We start from the raw sequence: 22,781 nt of genomic DNA, 5'->3' as shown, positions 1-22,781 counted from the left end.
AAGCATAGCAGGCCAGGTAAACAACAAAAATGCTCCAAGTTATAAAGCCTAGGAAGCCTGCAGACACTTTCACAAGACAAATTCTATTCTTTATATTTTCCTTAAGTATCATTTCCAAAGCATCTGTCTTTTCAAGCAGGGGAACAAATTTCAAAACCCAGGCCAGGAGACTAAATCCAGGTATCTCAGGCCACGTTCATCCCCGGATAGAAAAGTACAGATGGCACTGTGTTTAAGAAGGTTCAAATTTAACGTTCTAAGAAGGCAAGCACTTTCCCTCAGCCCTGCCGCATCCCACTTTGCCTGATCTCTGGAAGACATCTGAGTTTATGATCAGGAGGAAGAAAGACAACGTATGGAGGTTCCTGCTGGCAGAGACCGGCAAATATTTAGAGAACGTTGGTCCACTTAGCCAGGGCTCTCCTTTCGAAAACACTTGTGTAGAGCACTGTGGGTGGCACACTTTCCCAAAGCAGTGACCTTCTCCTAGAGCTACCAGAAGACTGCTGTTTGTATTTGATTTCCTTAATCCCACTAAAGCAGCAAAGGCGGCTTGGGTGATAATTTATTTATAAGAAATTATAATAAAGCTTCAGCAATTTGAACGCTGTGTAAAAAGTGGGAGGTATATCGTACAGAGGCAGGATAGCCGAACTTAGAAGTGAGCATTATGACAATTTTTTGGTTTATCTACCCTTGGAATCAATTTTGTCATTTTGAATTGACCGATTTTCCCTTGTTTGCTTAACAATTTATTAATTGATTTCTATGCTCACACAATTAATTCAAAAGCCGGCAAGTTTAACGCAGAGAAATTAATTTTCTTTTACCAACATGCCACTTAAAGTACATTTTTGGAAGCCTGGGTTACCAGAAGATTACCTTCAAATGAATCAACAAGGAAATTAGATGGTAGTGTCCCTTGACATCTGTCAATCCAAAATATGTCAGTTTCTCCCTTTTGTTTGAGTGGGCTTTCTCTGCTGAGTAAGGGATTAAAAAAAGAAAAAACAAACCTGGATATTAAACACACTCTGCCTCTTAAGAGGCAGAGAAAGGGAAGCAGTTTCTTTATATAAACAGGCACTGTTTAAAAGAATTTTGTGTTCCACCTAGAGAAATTTGTAGAAAAGGGGTAAATCTCAAAAGAGAACATGACAGTGAAGCTCATCGGTTTCTTCCCCCAGCAGCTCGTTCTCCATTTTTCTTATTTGAACCCTTACTAGGTGCCACCACTCTGCCAGGCCCTACGGGGGCAGACTTGTCAGGGAGATAAAAATGAGGCCAGCCCTAAACGAGACCTGGAAGTGCAAAGAGCAGGGGAGGCCATGGGAGAATGTCCTGACCAGGTACGGTGGGGAGGTGCTCATGGAAGAGGCAGCCCTGGAGCTGAAGGTTTACAGACCAGTAGGATTTGATTGGCCTTTAGGGCCGAGGGCTATTATAAGCCAAAGCACAGAGGTACAAACTGCTGTTTGCGTGTAGGAATTGAGAGGAGTGCAGACAGAGGGCAGGGGACAGCAGCTGGGGAAAGGCTGGAGCAGGGAAAGCTGGCTGGACTGTGGAACGCTGTGAACGCCCTACAAAGGAAGGGTGACGACTTTATAGACAAGGTGGGAACCGCTGCAGACTTTTGAAGAAAGGATCGTATGACTTGAGCTATAGGAAGAAAACTGTAAGGGCGTTCACTCAGTCATTTAGTCACTTATTCATTCATTCAAATGGGCAATGTTTACTTAACCTTCATCAGGCGCTGCTCTGTGCCAGTCGCTGGGGCCATCACAGTCACTAAGGAGCTCACATCCCATCTATCGAAACCTAATTAGAGTGTGATCAGGGCTATAACAGGAAGGTGAATCAAAGGAATGGCCAGCAGCCAGTTGGGGTGAGGGTAAAGAATAAGTGTGGGCAAGGCTAGTGTTCAGCTCTCACTCAGGCTTGACCCTTGGACTTCTCTCTATTTTTAGTAACCCTTCCATTTCATCAGTAAAGCTAGAAGTATGGAGTGCCTCACTTCTCTTGGACTCATCTTTGATCCTCCGCTTCTCACTTCCCAGATCTAGTTAGTCATCAAGGCTGAGGAATTCTTCCTTTACCACGTCTCTTACTACTGATGTCACATCCATTCCAAGTGCCATTTGTTAACATAGACCATGGAAATCTCACGTGTGGACAACGGGGTGGGCAGCTTCCTAACTGGGCTCTCTTATTTGTTTCCTACACTGGTCCATCCTGCATTTTGCTGCCAGGTTCATCTTCCTAAAGTATTTTTACACAGAGGAAAGCGGGCCAGGAATGATACGGTCTCCCTCACTTCTTTGTGGTGTAACTTTGGAGCAATCCCACGACCTGGCTGAGCCTCTGTTTCCCCTAATTCATATGTGCGTGATCATCCTTGCCACCCCTATCTTACAGAATTGCTAAAAGAACCACGTGAGGCAGTGCATTTAAGACACCCTGAAAACACACAGCACCATTTAGACATAAAGTATTATAATTACTACCCTTATTCTTCAAGAAACTTGATTGATTCTGGAATAAAATTTGGGCATCTTAGCTTTCATGGAAGTCTTGTGACCATTCAGTCCGAATGTTTACAACCTCATTTTCTATAACTTTCCTCCCTAGACTCCAAATGCTTTGCACACCATCTCCTGATCTGCCTCGTGCTTAGCTTCTCTGTGCCTTTACTCACACCAACTCTCAGACCAGGAATTCCTTCCCTGGTCCCCTCCACCAGTGAAAATAATATTCATTCATCAAGATCTATGTCAAATTTCTTTTCCTCTTCTTTGGCCACTCTAGCCCAGAGTTGTCCTCTTCCCTTTGAATTCCTACCATTGTTTCTGCCTCCCAGTCAGCACTAGAGATGTACTACCTGGGACTGTTCTTTCCCTGTCTCGGCCTCTGTCTCTCTCTGGGCCTTCGAGGCACAGCACGTCTTTTATTTCTCTGTCTACCTCTCAGGACACAGACCAAGGGAGGAACTCAGCTGATGAGTGGCTGCCTGGACACTGGACATCTAACTACGGTGTGAGAGCCCACGAAGTCCCTAACCTTTTGATCCTTACAGTAGCCTTAAAGGAGGTAGAGCAGGTATCGGTATTTCCATTTTATAGATAAGGATCTGGAGGCTAGAGAGATGACGTGTCTGTGATTACACAGCTAAAAATACAGTTGTGATGGTCCTCCAGGTTCAGTGCTCTTTTCCACAGACCACCCTGCACCTCCTGCCACTCTCGATTCCTGTTTTGATCCATCTGAGGAGTCTAGAACTGTCCAGTTCTCCCTTCTGCCTGAAAAACTTTCAATACAAAGTTGTCTTTAGAAAATATATACTGGTAAGATTCTTCTTGGGGTTAATTACTCCTTGAATACAGCTAGTTACTTCAAGAAGCCACCCTGTTGGAACTACAGGAAATGTCCAGTGAGTTCGGCTTATTCTAGCCCTGAAGAGCACGCTTATATCTTTTTCAGGGAACATAAAGGATATTACTGCTTACTGACTCTGGTAACTGAATACTTCATTTCAATGCCAAGAGTAGTATAGAAGGTTCCCATCACTAAACAAATTCATAGCTGGCTACTATTAACACTAGACAACTCATTACAACAGTAACCAAAGTGAGTAGCCGGATCACATCAACAGTGGCCATTTCCGTAATCCTTTCCCCTGAGGCAGCCCCCAGGCCCCACTGTGAGGATGGAGCCATGACGGTAATTTCCAGACACTTCCTCCTCCTCCTCTTATGAACAGAATTCCTGCCCTGTGCCCTCTTCAGAAGTAAAATGGGTAATCTGTAGGCTCCTATTAAAAACAGTCTCTCTTCGGGCTTCCCTGGTGGCGCAGTGGTTGAGAGTCCGCCTGCCGATGCAGGGGACGCGGGATCCTGCCCCGGTCCGGGAAGATCTCACATGCCGTGGAGCGGCTGGGCCCGTGAGCCATGGCCGCTGAGCCTGCGCGTCCGGAGCCTGTGCTCCGCAACGAGAGAGGCTACAACAGCGAGAGGCCCGCGTACCGCAAACAAACAAACAAACAAAACAAAAAAAAACAGTCTCTCTTCACAAAAATATATGCACCAAGAACAAAAATGGGGAAAAGATCGATTCCTAGTGATAAACATAAGCTAAGCCAATATCTTCTGGAATGCTAAAATACTCGATTTTACAGTTATAATTCAGTAAAGATAATATTGGATATTAACAGAGACCTAGAGTTTTCAGAACATTTTCACTCATGTTGTATTAATCTCATAGTAACTCTGTGATATTTCAGAAGGGGCACTATTATTTGCTTTCAGCAGACTCAGGGAGGCTAAATGATTTCCGTAAAGTCATATACATACCAAATGGCAAAACCAGGACTAAAACCTACATTTGTTGATTTTAAGACCACGGCTTAGTACATTCTACCAAGTCACCAAAAATGCCATCTACAAGATTATTTTTGATATTAGTCATTCCATCTACAAGAGCTACTTATAAATATCTGTACTGATGATTGCTTTCAGCTTTTAATAATTTATAGATAATTTTTATTAATTTGTTTGGTAGCTGTATTGGGCAAAAACAATGACTATTACATAGCTGATGGCTGCAGAGTTTAGATTCCAGTGACATTTGTGAATCAGTTTCTGTACAAATAGTTTAGTCTTCAACTAATGGTTAATTTTTCTACAACCCACCAAATTGATTCTGTGGTAGTCTTAACCAATCATAAATATGCCTACTGAATTGTCTAGTTATTTTGGTAAGACATATAACAATCCCTCTATCTATCCACAGACCCATTTTTCTATCTCCCTCTGACTTGTAGAAGATACTACAAACAGTTCTGGAAGTTCACTAGCATTCAGTACTCTTAATTCTGATTTTCTAAGTGATACATTCAAATTCCAACATGAGTGCTGGAAACAAAAGACTGAACCAAACTAGAAGTAGCACAAGTGTTATGGCTCACGGCAGAACCATCAGGCACAGCTTGGAAGAAAGTCCTTCTCTATGAATGAAGCTAAAATAATTCACAATTTTCCCAAACTCATTATTATCCCCTACTCATTTCTAAAAAAGGATTCGCGGCAGGACGTTTCATCTCTTTCATTGTGACGCCATTCGCCTTCTCCTGCACTCTGTGCCCAGATAGGCTAGTGGGATGCTAGGGGTGTGACTGATGGTGAGTTCCAATGGTGCTAATAGTAACAAGTCATGCATACAGGGAGAGGCTTTTGGTCAGGTTTCCTCTGGAGCTGGAAGTGTCCGCTCTGGGCCTGGTACCCTGCTTGTGTGTCCAGTACCCACCCCCGCAGTTGGCTCTGGGCTCCTCCATTTGGCTAACTCTGGATGCCCAGACCTAAAGACTTGCCCTGCTCGATCGTTGGTTTCTTACATAAGACGTCACACAGAGTGTGATAATAACACAGCTAATAATTACCCCCAAACAAATAGCCCAGTGAGAAATGTGCAGATTTCAGGAGGCCCCAAATGGTATCTTCTGTCAGCCCTCCTTCACAGTAGTCAAACACCACATCTATTGACCTTTAAGCTCTACAATTCTATGATTCTTAAGAGGGAATGGGGGAAAAAAAGTGTAGGAAAAGAATCTCAGAAGAGTTTGTGGTATTTGTTCTCGGGGTCAAATGGGCAGTGTGGATGCTCTGTCATTCTCTGAGATCGATTGTCTGTTTGTGCCTCTGTAGTTTTTGAAAATTCAGTGGGATGGGGATGGGGACACACGCCCTAGAATTGACGTGACATATTGCCTGTCCACACTCCATTGAAGCCATGGCCTCCCTAGGCTCACATTACCACCTTGGAGCCAACATTCTGGGCCTGACCCCAGCCTACTGCCCCTCCCACCGCTTTCCCCTCCCCTGCTCCTAAGCATTCCATGGAAGTGAGGTCAGAGAGGAGAGGAAACTAGAATGAACGGAGGACTTCCTTGGCCTCCCTGGTAGGTGAAATGTGTCTTTGATGTCAAACTTTCCCATGTCCCTCTCCCTGCTCTTGCCCAAATTCTCCCTACTCTGTTCTAGCTCTGCTGATACCCATGATCCCAAATCGCACTCTGTTCCATCCCCACACCCTGCCTATTGCCTTTGAAGAATATCAAAAGAAGAGAACAGCCCTCTAATATTAGATGGTACTGCTTTACTGCACCACAGATTACTACCGCCTCAGCTTCTCTCATTTACTCCTTCTTTCTCCAGCTTCCCCGCCCCCCTCAGGGGGGTCACTGGGCACCTCTGAGTGCTGTGTCTCCTGCTGTTCATCTCACTGGTTACCTTAGTTTCTTAGTTACAGGCACGGTAATCAACTCCAGGGTAACCAATTTTCCTCTTCACAAAAGTCTGAACTGGCAAGAGAGACACCCTAACGCCTGGGAGCCTCTTCTAAGCTAAAGGTCTACAGTCCCAGGCCTGGGAACTGAGGGAGGCCAAGCTACAGGGATGGAGAACTTTTCCCTAGGAAAAGAGAGCTCCATATTTGTTGCTCTTGTAAGATGGACTTCTGCCCATATTTTAGATGGAAAAAAGTAAAAAAAAAAAAAAAAAAAAAAAAAAGAAAAAAAGATGAGTGAGAACAAGCTTGGCTAGCAAAGGCTCAAGGAAAAATAAATTTCTTCCTTTCCCTAAGAAGGGTTCTCCTTGTGTCTGCCAGCCATAGCTCCGAGTCAGGTCAAGGAACCTGTAGATTTTTCTGGATATATATTTTCCTGCTCTGTAGGGCATTGGCTGCACAATCTGATAAGAGCCGTGACTAAATGAAGCCTATGATTTGTATTTCCACAGCCTCAAGCGTACTGGCTGTTTCTCCTCCTCCAGCTTTCCTCCCCCCTTTGGCTCTGGAAGGTTCGTTACTTACAGTTACTGTAGAATCAATCTGAACTGGCCAAAATCAGTGATGGAATTTATAGCATAATAAATGCCCTGCCACACAAATGCAGTTACACATGAATTGGCTTTTGAGCAATTCTTTACATTGCGGGGTGTACTATGTTTTTTTTTTTTTTATCAATTTACCAGAATCACCTTAAGCATATTTTGAGAAGTAAAATCCTGACAGCTACAGAGCAGATTTTCCCAGAGGCAGGTATTGTTGCAGAAAAACAATATTATTGATAAAAATCTTAGCGTGTTGGAACTTGGAAGGGAAACTAAATACATCTTTTTCATTCTTCACGCCAGTCCTTTAGAGCTCCATTTCCTTAACCTCACGTTGCATTCCACTTTCTCTTTGAATTTTTATTTTTATAAAAGTGGTTTAGTACATCTCGAAGCACACTAATGAACTGTTCTCTAAGAAGAAACAGCCTTACTAAAGTTGGCTTTGAGAGGCAGGCAGAATTTGAAGAGCACTGAAAAGATAACGCACAGATTGGGGTATCAATGATTTTCCTTTTTGAGAGCCTGCAAGTTCTAAGATAACATTGGTATCTGGCCCATTTTTCTTGCTAAGTGCCCATCTTATGGGTAAATCCTGTTTTACAGCATTCTGATACACAGAAAGTTGAACTTGAGCGTGAAAGACTGAAAAAAAAAAATATCAGAAAGACAGATGGCGGGCCGTCCTCCCCAGAACTCAGTTTCATATTATGCGTGTGATTGCTAATAGGCAAGCAGTAAAGAACAATTTTCCTTGATGGAGAGGAGCTGATAAATTGTCAACATAAAGTTAGACTGTGGTTGCTCCAGTTATCGAAAGCTCTTCTGTGAGTTTGGTCCCATCAAAGTCGGCTTCTTACAACCGTAACAAAATTTATGAATGCATATGTCTATAAAGTGACTGAAAACAACCCCTAATGCATATTTGTTGATTGTGTGTCAGCTCTGTGTGGCTTTAGCACACGCCAAAAAACCAAACACACACCCAAACCCATTTTTTGTCCAGTTCTCTTTTCTAGCCTCTGCATCTGATAATGAAAAAGTCAGGAGCCAACTGGGGATGTGATTTCCCCTTCTATCCTGAGAGCTGACTTAAACAAAAAGATCTCCTCTTAAATGGCTCCTGCATGGTTTGGGAGGGCACTCCACGGGGTTGCACTAGCTTTGCAGTGACAGAAGTGGATGCATTTGAGAGTGATGGGGAGCATTGACTATTCAGAGAAGAAAAGGATGTCTGAGAAAGAAAAATAAATAAAATCAAGGGGTTAAAAAGCAACTCAACTAATGATCTGCAACACACAGCACCGAAGTTTTGTATTATCTTTGATAGCAAGATAAAGCCTACGCAGACACTGCAAAAATAGAGCAAAAGTGATTTTCTTCTTTTTAGTTTTGACTGTTTGCTTTTAAAAAAGTAATTAAGCGTTCAATCCAGGAATATAAAATTTTATTTTCTGGGGAGAGGGAGAAGAGAGAGGGCGAAACTATGCTCGTAGTGAAAATCCAATAGCTACATACTGTATTTGGTTTTTAACCGTATCACTTAAAATATTGAATATTTGCGTGGTTATCACATTCAGATTTTTTGTCATTGGTTGCTGTTCATTCGAGAACAGTCGTTTAATTGCAGATGAATTGTAACTGATCTGACATGCAGAGATCTTTCTGGAACAAGGGGACTGGGTGCTCAGATAGTACTGTTTATAAAGGTTGCTACAATTACTAGAAAGGCTGGATAGCTAACCAGCATTAGAAGTAAATGAGTTGATGAACAAATAATTGTTTTTTTAATGAGAAAAAAGTTGTCATCCTTAAAGCCAGGGGTTTTAATAAATGGTATCTATAAGGGAAACCTTAGGCTGCCTGAAGCGTAGGCTTTGCTTATATTGTGCCAAGTACCCAGACATTTCCCAGAATCTAGATACCTAACAGTGTACAGACCAAGTAGTTGGGTGACTGAGGTCTGTGTGAGTCTTCCTCTTCTGATTCATTTTGCAATCCAAGATTTCAATGCATAAAGAATTTAGGTATTTTTCTTGAGTTACTGGTTCTAGAAAAATCGTATTTCTGCTTTCAGAATATCTACTTATACCAGCATCTAAGATTCAAGGGGGGGGTGAGGGGAGGAAATCCCTGTCCTCAATATAGGGCAGAATGATGGAAGGAAAAATACACTGAGAAAATTCCAAAGGGAATTATTCAATGACTTAAAGCCGCATACTTATTCTCTTATCCTCGGGGCTGAGAACAATCATCTTGGTCTCCCTTTCGGAAAATAGTGATCTTTTTCTTACAATGAAAGCAAAAGGTTTAGTTAGAATGAAACAGTCTTAATCTTCATTCTTGTTATCCTGAACACTGATTAGCCCATTGGGCTGGTATTGTACTAAATAAATACAATAAAGACTTCTTTATTAAATAAAGACGTCTACTCCCATCTACATTTGCCGAGTCAGATTAGATGTTTTCACTCCTGATTCCCTTGAGGACCAGATTTCCTGCTGCTCAATGCACTGGATGCCTTCATCTCTTTGCTGATACTATTCCGTCTGTGTAGAGTTCCTTCCCTAATAGCTCTTTAGGGGAAGTCTATCCTTTATGTGCTGGCTAAAATCCTGTTCTCTTTGAGACTCTCTCGTCTTCCACCAGACATAATCATTTACAGATCTTCTTGGACTTATGATGGAGTTGCATCCTGATAAACCCACTATCAGCTGAAAATATTTTAAGTAGAAAATGCATGTAATACATCTAATCTAATGAACATCAGAGCTTAGCCCAGCCTACCGTAAATGAGCTCAGAACACTTAAACGTTAGCCTGCAGTTGGGCAAAATCATCTAACACAAAGTCTATTTTTTTTAAGCTAATTTCACTTTATTTTTTTTTACAAATTTATTTATCTTTCTGTTAATTTATTTTTGGCTGCATTGGGTCTTCGTTGCTGCGCACGGACTTTCTCTAGTTGTGGCAAGCAGGGGCTACTCTTTGTTGCGGTGCATGGGCTTCTCGTTGTGGTGGCTTCTCTTGTTGTGGAGCACGGGATCTAGGCACTCAGGCTTCAGTAGTTGCAGCACATGGGCTCAGTAGTTGCGGCTCGCAGGCTTTTGAATGCAGGCTCAGTAGTTGTGGTGCACGGGCTTAGTTGCTCCGTGGCACGTGGGATCTTCCCGGACCGGGGCTCGAACCCATGTTCCCTGCATTGGCAGGTGGATTCTTAACTATTGTACCACCAGGGAAACCCACAAAGTCTATTTTTAAAGAAAGCATTGAAAACCTCATGTAATTTATTGAATACTGTACTGAAAGTGAAAAAGAGAATGGGTACAGAAGGGTTGAAGTGTATCAGCTGTTTAACCTCGTGATCACAGGGCTGCGGCTGCCCAGCATCAGTGAGACTATTGTATTATATATCGCTAGTCCAGGAAAAGATCAAAATTTGAAATCTGAAATATAGTTTCTACTGAAGGTCCATCACTCTTGTGCCATTGTAAAGTTGAAAATTCATAAGTCAAAACATCATAAGCCAGGGACCACCTGTACTTCCTCGCATTGCCCTTGAACAGATCCCTATTACAGCACATATTGTATTATTGTCTTGGCCATTTCTTTGTGTGCCTGCATAAGCCTAGACTCTGTTCTCCGGACCAAGGACTCTCTTTTATCCATCTTTGTCTTCCTAGTACCCAGTACAGTGTGTGATACACAACAGGTACACAATCAGCACTGACTGCATGACTGAATGAAATCAATTCCTAAATACTTGGGACAAAAGGTGATGCTAGAGAATGAAAATTATAAATTGTTCTTAGTTACAATAGACTTTTCTTTTGATTCCCCAGTTTATTATGGATGGATAAAGCTTGTTCTTGAAAATGTTTCCATTACGTAGATGGAAAGCTTTGGGGGAAACCACATTCTGAAACTCTGGTTGGAACAATTAAAATTAGTTATTTCATATCAGTCTTGAAGGAACTCAAGCTGATAAGCTCTAGGGTCAGCATATGCCTTGTTCAGCTTTCTTTAAAGGCATGGGGAGTAATAAAGCTTTCCATTTTATCTTCGGTCAAATAATACTGCAGAAATATCACCTCATTTCTGACGTCAGTGATGACTTCTTCTTACCTCCATGATGTCAAAAGGGAATTATTATTATTAGAATGACAGATTACTAATGATGCTGTAAAAAAAGAGGAAGAGCTGAAATCATTACAATCCAAACACCCAACACATCCCTTCTCGTTTGAGCCTTACTGTTTGGAACTCTGAACAGAGTCATTCAGTAATATCATGGCTGTGTGAAAATTACTCTAAGTAGGAAGAAAATCAAGAGCAGGCTTCTCTGAATCCACACTAGCAGAGCACTAGCCTTGTAACATGTTCAGGACTGAATGGCATGACTAGGAGGTGTGATTTACGTATGCGGGAAGAAAAAGATCCTTTGGGGGTCAAAATGTGTCATGGGCTCTGTGTCACCTCCACTCATGCTTTCCCCAAGGGGAGAACCACTGTCTGGGGAGGAAGTTTGGACGAGGGGCCTCTCCAGGCTTTGGATTCCGTTTCCCTCTATGGCACGGTGATAGTATGGCCTGTTGGTTCTGGGCTTCATTCCCTTTTCACCTACTGACTGGCTTGCTGCCCATCCATGTTGACTTCTGGGCTCTAATTCACTGTGGTTGACCTAACAGGGCTGAGGGCCTGAGAACAGGGAAGTATTAGGCACCACCAATTTTGTGTCCTAGAGGTAAAGTCCACATAACTTAAGGTTCCTCCACTGTGCTGAGATGCTTGGGATCTGGGTCCTTAGGCAAACTGTATCACTCTCCTGATCTTTCCAGTGCACAGAGAGGAAAGATGCACTTCAGAGAGAAGATAGTAGTTTATTACAAAATAACAATTTACGAATAAGAATATTTTACATTTCTATGCTACCTTTCTTTGAGGGGTTTGACACTTATGATATCGTTAACTCCACTTATCGTTAAAGAACTCAAGGACTTAACTGCCTCTAGGGCTATTCCAGTCAGGTTCAAAGATGTATTTCCCTTCAACTGGAAACATAACTATCTCAGACAACAGTAAGCCAACTGCAAAAAAATTAAAGGGGAAAAGAGATAAATTGAATAAGAACATGATATTGTCTGTTATTTGGCATTAAAAGGGTACATATTGCGTTAAAGCGAGTAAGGAAAAGAAATTTGTCACTGCTCGTGGAATAAGGCAAGAGAGTATTACTATCAAATCATCATCTTATCTTTGCCCTCAATTTAGTATCTAGGTTGATTCCTCAGGGTCTAGTCTATCCATAGGACAAGGTACAAAGTTGACTGAGCTCTCCCTAAGGATTACAAAAGCCTCCCCAGACCTCTTCTCCCTTGCTGCAGTGATTTGGTTAAATGTTTGCTGGAATATTTCTCAAACCAGCAGTGTCCACGAGGCAATGTGGCAGCTCTTGGTAACTGTGGGGCCTTTGTTGGAACCTCCCGGCAGGCCTTAAGCTCTCTCTTCCCAGGAGGCAGGGGCTGCCCCTATTAGGCAGATCCTCTATTTCCATTCCCCCCTGAGTATCCCAGAGGGGCTTTCACCCTAATGATGAGAGCATACTCTAGGGAGGAAGTAATCTCAACCATCAAATGACTAAGGAACACTGGAGGCAAGTCATATCGTTGTTTCATTTCTAGCAAGGAAACAGAAGCCCAGAACAACCAGGCTGCTTGTCCAATGTTGCATAGCAAGTAAGCAGCAATGTGCTGGTAACGGGATGAAATTTTCTGAATCCCCTCACCAGGTGTGCCCCTATTAAGCCACTCTGTTTTCATAACTTCTACAAGGAATCATGAGTTTGAAGGACATTTAACAAGGAGCTGTTGAGAACTGTTAAATATATTCAGAACTACCAAGTAATAATCAAGTGACTCTTGATTGTACTTCCAGAGTTCTAGACACTAGAATTGGGTATAAGTGGGGTACAAGTTAAATACATGTTGATTTTCAAAAAACTGAATATGGTAGCATGAAAAATGTGTCATAGAATATGTCAACCATTAGTGAAGGTTTTTAAAAAGGAAATTGAACAAAACTTCAATTTACCTTACTTAGCAATAGGGCCTGGAAACTAAAAAGTTATATAATTCTGTTGGATGAATAGTCTCATCTCTATATCCCCCTTAAAGGACAGGAATATTGACCCAAGAGAAGAATATATTCTGGCCTTAGTTAGTACAGATGATGTCCAGTATTTATAAATTCCTTCCTTTTTAAAAAATATGTTTATTGAATTTCTACTACGTGACTGAAACTGTTGTAGGAGCTTCAGCTTACACTGTCATGGGGGAGAAAAATTATATACAGACAAATTTAAGATATTATGTTAGATTGTAAGTGTTATGAAGAACGGTAAGGCAGCAGGATAAAGCAGATGATGGGGGACAGGGGTTGTCTTGAGCTATTTTATAGGAGGTGGTGAGGGAAGTGACATCTGAGCAGAAAGCTTCAGGAAATTCAGTTGTGACCCATGGGTATATCTGCGGGCAATATATACTCCAGGGAGAATAAAAAGCAGGTCCAAAAGCCCTGGTGAAAAGGAGGTGTAAATACTGCTACCAGTCAAACAATAACGTATATGGATTGCTTCCGTAGACCATTGCCAGAAATAAGCTGAAAGCAGTGTTTCCAACACGGCAACTTAGAAATATCCACTGCCCACTGATAGTTCAGATTAAATAAACACACACACACACACACACACACACACACACACACAGGCACGCAGTTAAGGTGGCAGGCCAAAATCTCTCTCTTGAATATTACTACAGAGGGTGGAGAACTGATTACAGAGACGACTCTTGTTTAAATCAGTCTTGTAACTCAAAGCACTTCTCAATGAGGCCATTCTTTTAGTCTGATAGTGGAGGGCATTCACAGAGAGATGGAAAAATGAGATTAGTCCCTTGTCCCCTAGGAAGTCACTACACGAGAAGATAGGAACTCCAGGATCCTGGCTCTTTTTCTGTACTTGGAATGAGTCTACCAAATCTTCTCTGGAATGTCATGTACGGTACTCCTGAGATAAAGCTGGGCTCAAGCCACAGTGGTGGTCTGCCTTCCTCAGGGGGTTCAGTTTGTGTGTATGTAGATGCTTTAAGCAAACTGTGGAGACTTGTGGGCTTATAGGAACCTAGAAGCTCCATTTATTCCAGAGATCAACAACTACAAGTTGGCCCTGCCCCTACTTCATTTCTTACATTAAAGGGCTATATTAGTCTTGCCATGATGCTAAATCAAATTCCAAAGAAAACCATTTGGTCTGTGTTTCTTTTGTTAAAGGGGCAGATGACGTATTTCAGTTACATTTTGTGTCTTCTAATCAAATCCGTATTCAGGACGCTTGAGCAGGGAGAAGTTTCCCAGAAATAGATGCATCTTCTATATTTAGAAGAAATCATTTATTATTCTAGAGCACACGTAACTTCCAGGAGACAATCAGAAATATTATTGATGAATTACTACTTTTCCATAGTTATAGGTGCATATGCAGAGGTGTGGAAGTTAAGGTTTTGGACTGTCTAGATCAACCTTTATCAAACTCATAATACGAGTTCCATAAACATGAAACTTCACATATGAACATGTATTGTGTGCTCACCATGGACCAGGCGTTGTGGTAGAACTGACTGTATGTGCACTACCCACTTTATTTCACAACAGTCTTATGAAGGAGGTTCTATTGGTACTCTCACTTTACAGGAGAGGAAATAGATGCTTAAAGAGGTTAAACAATATACTTAAAATCATTGAGTCAGGAAAGGCAGGACCAAGTCCAAATTTTGGGCTGTTTGATGTCACAGCCTATGTGGTTCATCACTCTTCAGTGAGATAGTTTTGAGGTAATGAGGGTCAGACAAGGTATCATAGCTGGAAGCCCTTGAACTCTGTAAAGAGTTAGGTAACTGCTACTTCGGACCACTGGATCAAGAGATTGCTTTAGGGAAATGGAAACTGTGGACCTCTGTAGCTATTGTTGGGGCATCTCGGCACATCCAAGAGTGCTGAGCTTGAAAAAGCGAGGGACTGTGCTTATGTTTACTTTTTGTTCTTAAGTCTGTTTATTCCTTCTTTTAAAAATCTTTTTAATTGACCAAAGTCTCATAATAGATGATATTTTAAAATCTGTTAGATTGAGAATATACTTACAGAGACATGATGATAATTTTGGAAGGGTATTCATTAGTTAAATGACTGTATATACAGAAAGGTTTGTTAATTTTTGCATCATTGATGTCATTTTCAAAGCGATCATCATTTTCATTATTCTTAGCTAGCAAAGACTCAGAAAACCAAACTGAAAAGATCTAGAATTAGTCAAAGATGGGATGCTCTTGTTTGTCTACCTGCTTTCTAAAATCTGTACAACGGAAAATGAAGTACCTGCCAGTTAGCAACATACTTGGGTGGCAGTTACTGACATAGAGTTTACAGACACTTCACAGAACGGCTAGTGATTATGCCTCTAGTTGGTAGAATAGCTATCTGATTAGTCCCGGCAGAAATGACATATCCCAAGCTAGAACTACGGTCATGTCTTGGTAATGGGAAATGAATTCTTTAAGATCAGAAACAATGTCAATTATATTTAAGATGACACTGGAAACCATGTTGTAATGGACAATTGTGCAGAGGTGAGCAGGGACTAAAAGGAGATAATAGGATTTTAAAAACTTGATTTTATTGGTTCTCTCCTCTATTTGCATTTTTCATCAGGATAACCTCTGCCTGTAAGTTCTACCCTGGAAGTTTTTTACTCCTTCAATTTATTCTGGTTGTCCGGGTTGAGGATTGAAAGGCAATATATGTGTAGTCTTAGAGAGCCTGAATGGGTTGACAGAATTTTTGGTCTTCTCTGAAAATTCATCTATTGATTTGACAAGACAGTTACATTTTGTGAAGCTTGGAATACCATAGTCGTCATTTCAAGACAACACAAAGCTGAAGCAAAGGCTTCAGGAGAAGCATTGATATGTCCGGACACCTGGAACATTTCTCAATCTCAGACTGGAGAAACATCCGGATGGCATCTAATCTGTCCACACTTGTCTATGAGGAAAGACTCCTAAGTGATGAGTTTCGTGTATGCTCTTAGAAATCTCCAGAGAAGGACCACCTCCCCATTCGCCCCTACATTAGTGCTGGTCATAGCTCCAAACTAAACTTCTCCTGGTACAATTAAAACTCACTGCATACAGTTACCCTCTTGGGCAAAGAAAGAACCAGCCTCCCCATAACAACACTTCACATATTTTTAGCAGTCTTTAACAAATCACGGAGTTGTGCCAGAACGCAGGATATTATTGAATATTGCTCTAGTTTTCAGAGATACAGAGCCTCAAAATGTTCATATCCAGAAAAAAAGTCTTGAAAGGTGATTTAATAGAAATAAAGTGGTGATCACCAGATGCCAATATGAAATCCTGATGAATAAGTGATGCTAAGATGACTCTGTTTTTTTGTTTTCTGAAAGGAATTCTCAACTGATGGCTCAAGGGAATGCTGTAGATGTGATATATTCTCATTTTCATAAGGTGCACTGGTACAGAGTAACGATATTGTAGCAGGCAAGATGGAGGAATATGGGAGCCAGATCATGGTGGAGTCATCTGGGTGCCTAGCTGCTCCAGTGGTCACATCCAAAAGACACTGATGTCAGTTAGCAGGTTCTGTAGTGGTATGTTATAGGGCTCAGTACTGTCAACATTTTCACTCTTACCTCAGAAAAAGAGACGGCATGAAATTCAATTCAATTCAATTAACATTTACTGAATGGCAGCTACATGCAGCATACTATATGCTAGGTGCTGAGGGAAGAAAGCAGAATCAGAAAGCACCCAGTATCCAATGTAGTATATGGGAAAGAAGAAGGAATTTGAAATTGGAGGATGTGGATATTTCTCTCAGTTTTGCCGTTCACCATTTATGTGACTTTAGACAAGTCAACTCATACTTCTGTGGCTCAGTTGTACCCATCTTCAAGATTGGAAACAGAGACAATTACCTAAAAGAATTATTGGGAGGCTCATATGAGGTTCTATAAAAGTGCTTCATAAAATGGAGAGAAAATAGCTAGACTGTGTTATCTCATTTGATCTGTAGAAAGATTCTTTGGGTTACATACTAATAATAGTTTTATCTTACAGGTGAGAAAAGCAAGGCACAGAGGGCTTAAGTAAAAACTAAAAATGCTATTTTAGCACTGAGGAGAAGGGACAGGTGCATTGGGGAAGATGCAAAAAGAAGTGATATTTGAGTGGTGCCATACTGGCTGAGTAAGAGTTTTCTATGTGGAAGTGTGGCAGAAAGGCGTTTTAGGAAAAAAAATATCATGGCCAAAAGCACAGCAGTGTGAGTATGCAGATGTATTTCAGGAAAGATGATTGGACTGATTTTATTAGAGCATCAGTACTAAAGAGTTCCAAAAAAAGGATGATGGAGATGGTGGTAGCCAAGGACCAAATTCTTGCATATGTTGGCACTGTGAACCATTGAAGACTCAGGAGCAGAGAAGTAAATGATCACTGAGACTTTGGGAAGCTATTCCAATGGAGCAGAATTCACGGTAGAGTGAAGTAAACCTGCTGGGAGGTAATTTGGGAATTTCTCACAACAGATCCAGAAAAAGGCATTAAACTGGAGGAATGGCAATAGAAACAGGTGGATTCAGCCAACTCTGGCAGCACAGTAAAGTGGCAGGTGATCAAGAGGGAGGGGTTGATATCTTAGTATTATAGACTTGGTTTAATAAGAATTAAACCAAGAACTAAAATCCCAGATGGTTGAAACAGTAGTAATTCCCTTCTAGTCTGCTATCATCGTGAGTCTTGTCAGTATACACAATCAGGAACACGTCTGCATATGAAAAGCCTTCAACTCTAAAATTGACCTAGCTGTGATTTTGACATTGGAAATCCTAGTGACGCGACCAGGAAACAAAGGAGGACCATGTGCCACAGAAAATAATTCTCAACCACAGATAAAATCTTTTAATAGTCGGTATTATTTTTATGAAAAATATCTTCTGGGAAATACTTTTTCAGAAGATTATGTGCGCGTGGGGATCAAAACGTAAATCTTCACTTTGTCCTTTTGTAAGCTAGGAGTTGATGTCTTTTGTCACAGGACTTCAATATGTATTATTAACACTAAATGGGCAAAAGGGAGGGAGAAATGTGGAGGAAAGAAAGGACTACTGTGATATTGGTGAAATAAATTCTGGAAGATGCACTAACTTGATTTCTTAATAAGTACCAAAGATATCATCATATTAAATAGGGTTTTGTAACCTGAAATCACTGGATACACTTCAGGGATTCAAGAACTTCCTGATGGAAAATGCATTTACCTTGGGAGAGGTGCTACAGATTTCATCAAATCCTTAAAGGCATCTATGACACCCCAAAGAAAACAACTCACTGTTAAAATTATGGAAGTGCCTTACTCTACAGAATGGATACAACCATGAATTGAAAAAAATGAACAAGAGAAGATTTAAAAGATGTTCACGTTTGTGGGCTTAGAAAAGACAAAAGAATTGCCTTTAGCTAATTAGCACCCTCTAAATTTTTGCTTTTGTTACCTCATGTTTGGATATCGACAGAGATTCTTTTTTTTTTTTTTTAACATCTTGATTGGGGTATAATTGCTTTACAATGGTGTGTTAGTTTCTGCTTTATAACAAAGTGAATCAGTTATACATATACATATGTTCCCATATCTCTTCCCTCTTGCATCTCCCTCCCTCCCACCCTCCCTATCCCACCCCTCTAGGTGGTCACAGAGCACCGAGCTGATCTCCCTGTGCTATGCGGCTGCTTCCCACTAGCTATCTACCTTACATTTGGTAGTGTGTATATGTCCATGCCTCTCTCTCGCTTTGTCACAGCTCACCCTTCTCCCCCCCCATATCCTCAAGTCCGTTCTCTAGTAGGTCTGTGTCTTTATTCCTGTCTTACCCCTAGGTTCTTCATGATATTTATTTTTCCTTAAATTCCATATATATGTGTTAGCATACGGTATTTGTCTTTCTCTTTCTGACGACAGAGATTCTTAAAGCTGAATTATGTCAGCAGCCTGAACAAACTAGCAGACCTACACAGTATTTTCTCTATTATTATTTATACTTGGACTCTTTATACCATGAGGAGGTTGGATAGATTTCAGAAATCATTTAGCTCAGCACGTAGCTACAGGCAAATCCATAGCCAAATCATCCCAGATGGGGGACTGTTTATTTTTAAGTATCTGGAGCTCCCCCATCCTCCCTTAGTAATCTGTTTGTACGTGTCAGAGCAGGAACTCCCGGAACTTGAGGATTTTCAAGGAGTCATTCTCAGCACTGTATAAACATAACAGAGATTCTCTCTCTGTCTGTGTTCCCCAGTCGAGGATGTTCTACCGTACCTTGAGAGGTAGGACATCACCATGTGTGTGGATAAATGCTCTAGAGACCACAGTGGTGCCGGTGGGCATTTAAGAATAGGTTATAAAATGGACAGTACCACCCCGAAGGAAACTATCCTCCAAAGACAAGAGGTAAGGAGGCGACCCTATAAGTCTTTCCTTCTCTAATTTCCCTGACTACATTATCTCCTTTTGTCCCCTGTGCTATACCTAAGAAGTTCCCCCAGACCTAGACCTAATCGAGAAGGCAGAATATTGATGCGGTGCAACTGAAAGGAAGAGCCCTGTTATGTTAAGATATGTGGCCAGCAATGAGACCTAAACAACAAAGGAAGCCCCCTGAGGCTTAAAAAGTGGCTGGTCGAGCTAATGCACCACTGGGGATTTCAAAGCAAATGGGGACAGAGACAAGGAATGTCAGCTCACAGCTGGGAAACTTCATCGGAGGAGGGAGGGTGACTTTCCTGAGGCCTGGGGTGTGGAAGCAACGCCAATTTATATCCTACTCTCTACCTGAATTAGCAGATCCAGACTGGCACTTCTTTGGCTAGAATTCTTGGTCCTGGGTTATCTGAGTGGGTATCATATACCCTAGAAAGGAAGGTAAATCTCTGTACACTAGTGCTGTGGAATATGCTGAGCCACCAAGGGAAGGTCTTAATCAGACAAGAGGATTTTCTTTTAAAAACTTAGATTAATTTTTCCTTTGCTGAGGTCCAGTTTGTGCTGAGTGCTTCTCTGGACTTAATCCATTAAGCATTGAAGCAGAGGAGTGAACAGGGCAGACTCTGGAACCTAAATGCCTGGATCAATCCTGGCTCCTCAGTAGCTACATAAGAGCTGTAAGAATGAATACAGGCAAAGTATTGAAACTTTGAAAGCCTCAGTTTCACCACCTGCAAAATGGGCATAATAATAGAACGTAAAGCTTGAACAATGCCCGGCACAGAGGAAGTTTTTATATAAAGTTGTGGGGATTAGACAAAATAAGTATAAAGCGGTTCGGTGCCTTCCAATGTTCAGTAAGTGGTACTTCTGCTACTATTATTACTGTCAGTGACAACAACGATAACACTGAAAAGTGATGGAGAAAGTGAGAACAGCCCATGTGCCAAGGACACAGAAAAAATGGAGAGAAATATAGTGACATGCACTGAGCAAGGCTTAACATCTTGAATCTTTAACTAAGGGAAAGGAAAGAAGCAAACAGTGGTAATAAATTAGGGAGGATATTGGGAGTATGGAGAAATTATCATCTCTGTTTCTTTTTATTTGTGTTCACTGTGTGGTGGTGGGGTGATTACCAGTTTTATTTGAATGTTTTATAAGCTGTTAGATTTATTTACTGAGAATGAACAGATAAATAGGGATGTTATTCAGCTGTGTCATGTCACGGCTTCTCATCAGCTCTTCCACTAACTTCCAGACAAGGTTAATTAATGAGGGAAGTTCACTGTGGAGGTGGAGGGGAGAGCTGGGTCTGTTGAATGATTCATCTTATTGGGGGAACAGTGGATGAATCAACTCTCATGTTAGCAGTTCTGGGGAGGAAAGTAAGCATTGGGTGGAGACTTTCAGGATATCTTGAGAAAGAGGTACTGTCAGAGGAGTCTGCTCACTTTAACATTATATAATTTGATGGCAACCGGAACAGCTTCTAAATCTCTTCTAATCCTGGATGTTCGAGGTTATGCTTTTTAATATTTTGTTTCCCTTCGTAGAGCAGGGTGTCTTAATCCTAAACCAGAGGAGCTCCAGAAACACTCTTCTTCCATTTATTTTTTCATGGAGGTCCCTTTTCATTCACCTCCCATAGGTGACATATCACCTCCTCAGGGAGACCTTCTGTGACCCTGTCTAAAGTGGTCCCCACCAGCCACTCCCTCACATTACCTTGCTTCACTCTGCCTAATAGTGTGGCCTAGTGGTTAAGTGCAGGGGACATGGAGCCAGACTCCCCGAGTTCAAACCCCAGCTCCGTCCCTTCAGTGTGTGAACTTGGGTGGGTAATTAACCTCTCCAGCCTTAGTTTCTTCTTCTGTAAAATGGAAACAATGAAAACGCTTTCCTCCTGTATTGTCACGAGGGCTAACACGCATAAGCTGTCCCACGCTCAGCATATTGTGGTGAACACAAATGTTAGCTGCTGCTGTTTTAGCCTTCGTCGCTCTCTGAAATCACCTTCTTCATTTATTCACTTATTACGGTCTCTTTTCCCCCTGTTCGTTAGCAGTTGGCAGGGACTTTTTGGTGTTCAAAGATGAGTTTAGGATCTTGAACAAGCTCCACATTAGGAGTTCAATAAACATTTGTCAAAATAATGAATGAATGTTCTGTCAATATTTAAGAAATTAGCTTCTCCAATTTCAGATCATGTAGCCAAACAGCTTGACTGAGCTGCCCGAATGACAGAACCAACAGAACCCAAGCCACTTAGTCTCTTGCCTAGACTGAAACTCAAACTATTTCTCTATATTGTTGTTATTATGATTTTTTTTTTAACCATACCTCCCACTTTTGGGCAAATAAAATGTTGCAGAGCTTTACAATCTCTAGTTTGTTGTATGAAAGTAATAATAATTTTTTGTTGGTTTTCAAAAAATTAAGTTATCTAATGATATTGAATTACACTAGATATTGCTTTTTCAAAATATACCTCACCTCTTCCACCCTTCTTCCCTTCTGGGATGTGCCTGCTACAGACCAGGAAAATCCAGGAAAGGTGAAGAACAAATGCTGACAGAAAAGCTGGAAGGCCAAGAATGCATCTTTCTGGCATTAAAATGGCAATAATCGCTACACCTATAGTTTGCTTATAGAATTCCAAACTGGCTAAGGCTACACAGTTAACAACTAATAAATGTGCAGTGTTTCCGTGAGGCAGAAGAATACATGATGGCCCTAAAGATAGTCTGTTTTCCGTCCTCCGACATATCCCTTCGTAACAGGCCAACAAATCCCTCTGTAGGGGGAGCTACTGCACAGGGCGCTGCCCGGGGGCCCTCTCCCTTGCTTTGAACCCTGTTAAAGGTTACGGGTGTTCCACATGTGCCCTTTGGGCTGTAGGACAGCTCAGCTAAAAGTCATCCTTAGAAGGACCTGCTTTACCACAACCTTCCTTTTTACAGAAGAATTAATGTCAAAGAAAATGCCTGATTCTAACTTTTCTGCAGCTGCTAGCCTCCTGATGACTTATGTAAGGTTTTTAAAGCCTGATGAAAATGACTGTTACCATCCCTGACAAGGTTATGGCATTGTCCCACAAGAACTGGGCTACTGGAAGCTCTAGACTCCCCAGTGGGGAAAGGTCATGCCGGCCACAGCGACAGTGCATTCCATCTGTTTGCCCTCCTCATATAATAAATATTGTTTGAAAGATTGGTTAGTGTGTTGTAAAACTGATAAGATTCGGGTTGCCAAAGGCATTTCATGAATTTCATAGGTCTTAATT

General features: G+C 41.4%; 1 protein-coding gene and 1 long non-coding RNA gene across 3 annotated transcripts in view; one reads left to right on the top strand and one right to left on the bottom strand.

Annotated features, from left to right (window-relative positions):
- Positions 1-22,781, bottom strand: part of NPAS3 (neuronal PAS domain protein 3) — a 758,103-nt gene that overhangs the window by 41,465 nt on the left and 693,857 nt on the right. The window lies entirely within an intron of this gene.
- LOC116748358 overlaps positions 1-22,781 on the top strand; it is a 251,025-nt gene that overhangs the window by 119,045 nt on the left and 109,199 nt on the right. The gene's annotated exons all lie outside the window — the stretch shown is intronic.

This window comes from Phocoena sinus, chromosome 2, assembly GCF_008692025.1.
Source record: "Phocoena sinus isolate mPhoSin1 chromosome 2, mPhoSin1.pri, whole genome shotgun sequence".
Lineage (NCBI taxonomy): Eukaryota > Metazoa > Chordata > Mammalia > Artiodactyla > Phocoenidae > Phocoena > Phocoena sinus.
Note: the sequence above shows the minus strand (reverse complement) of the source record. Positions and strands in the feature narration are given on the sequence as shown.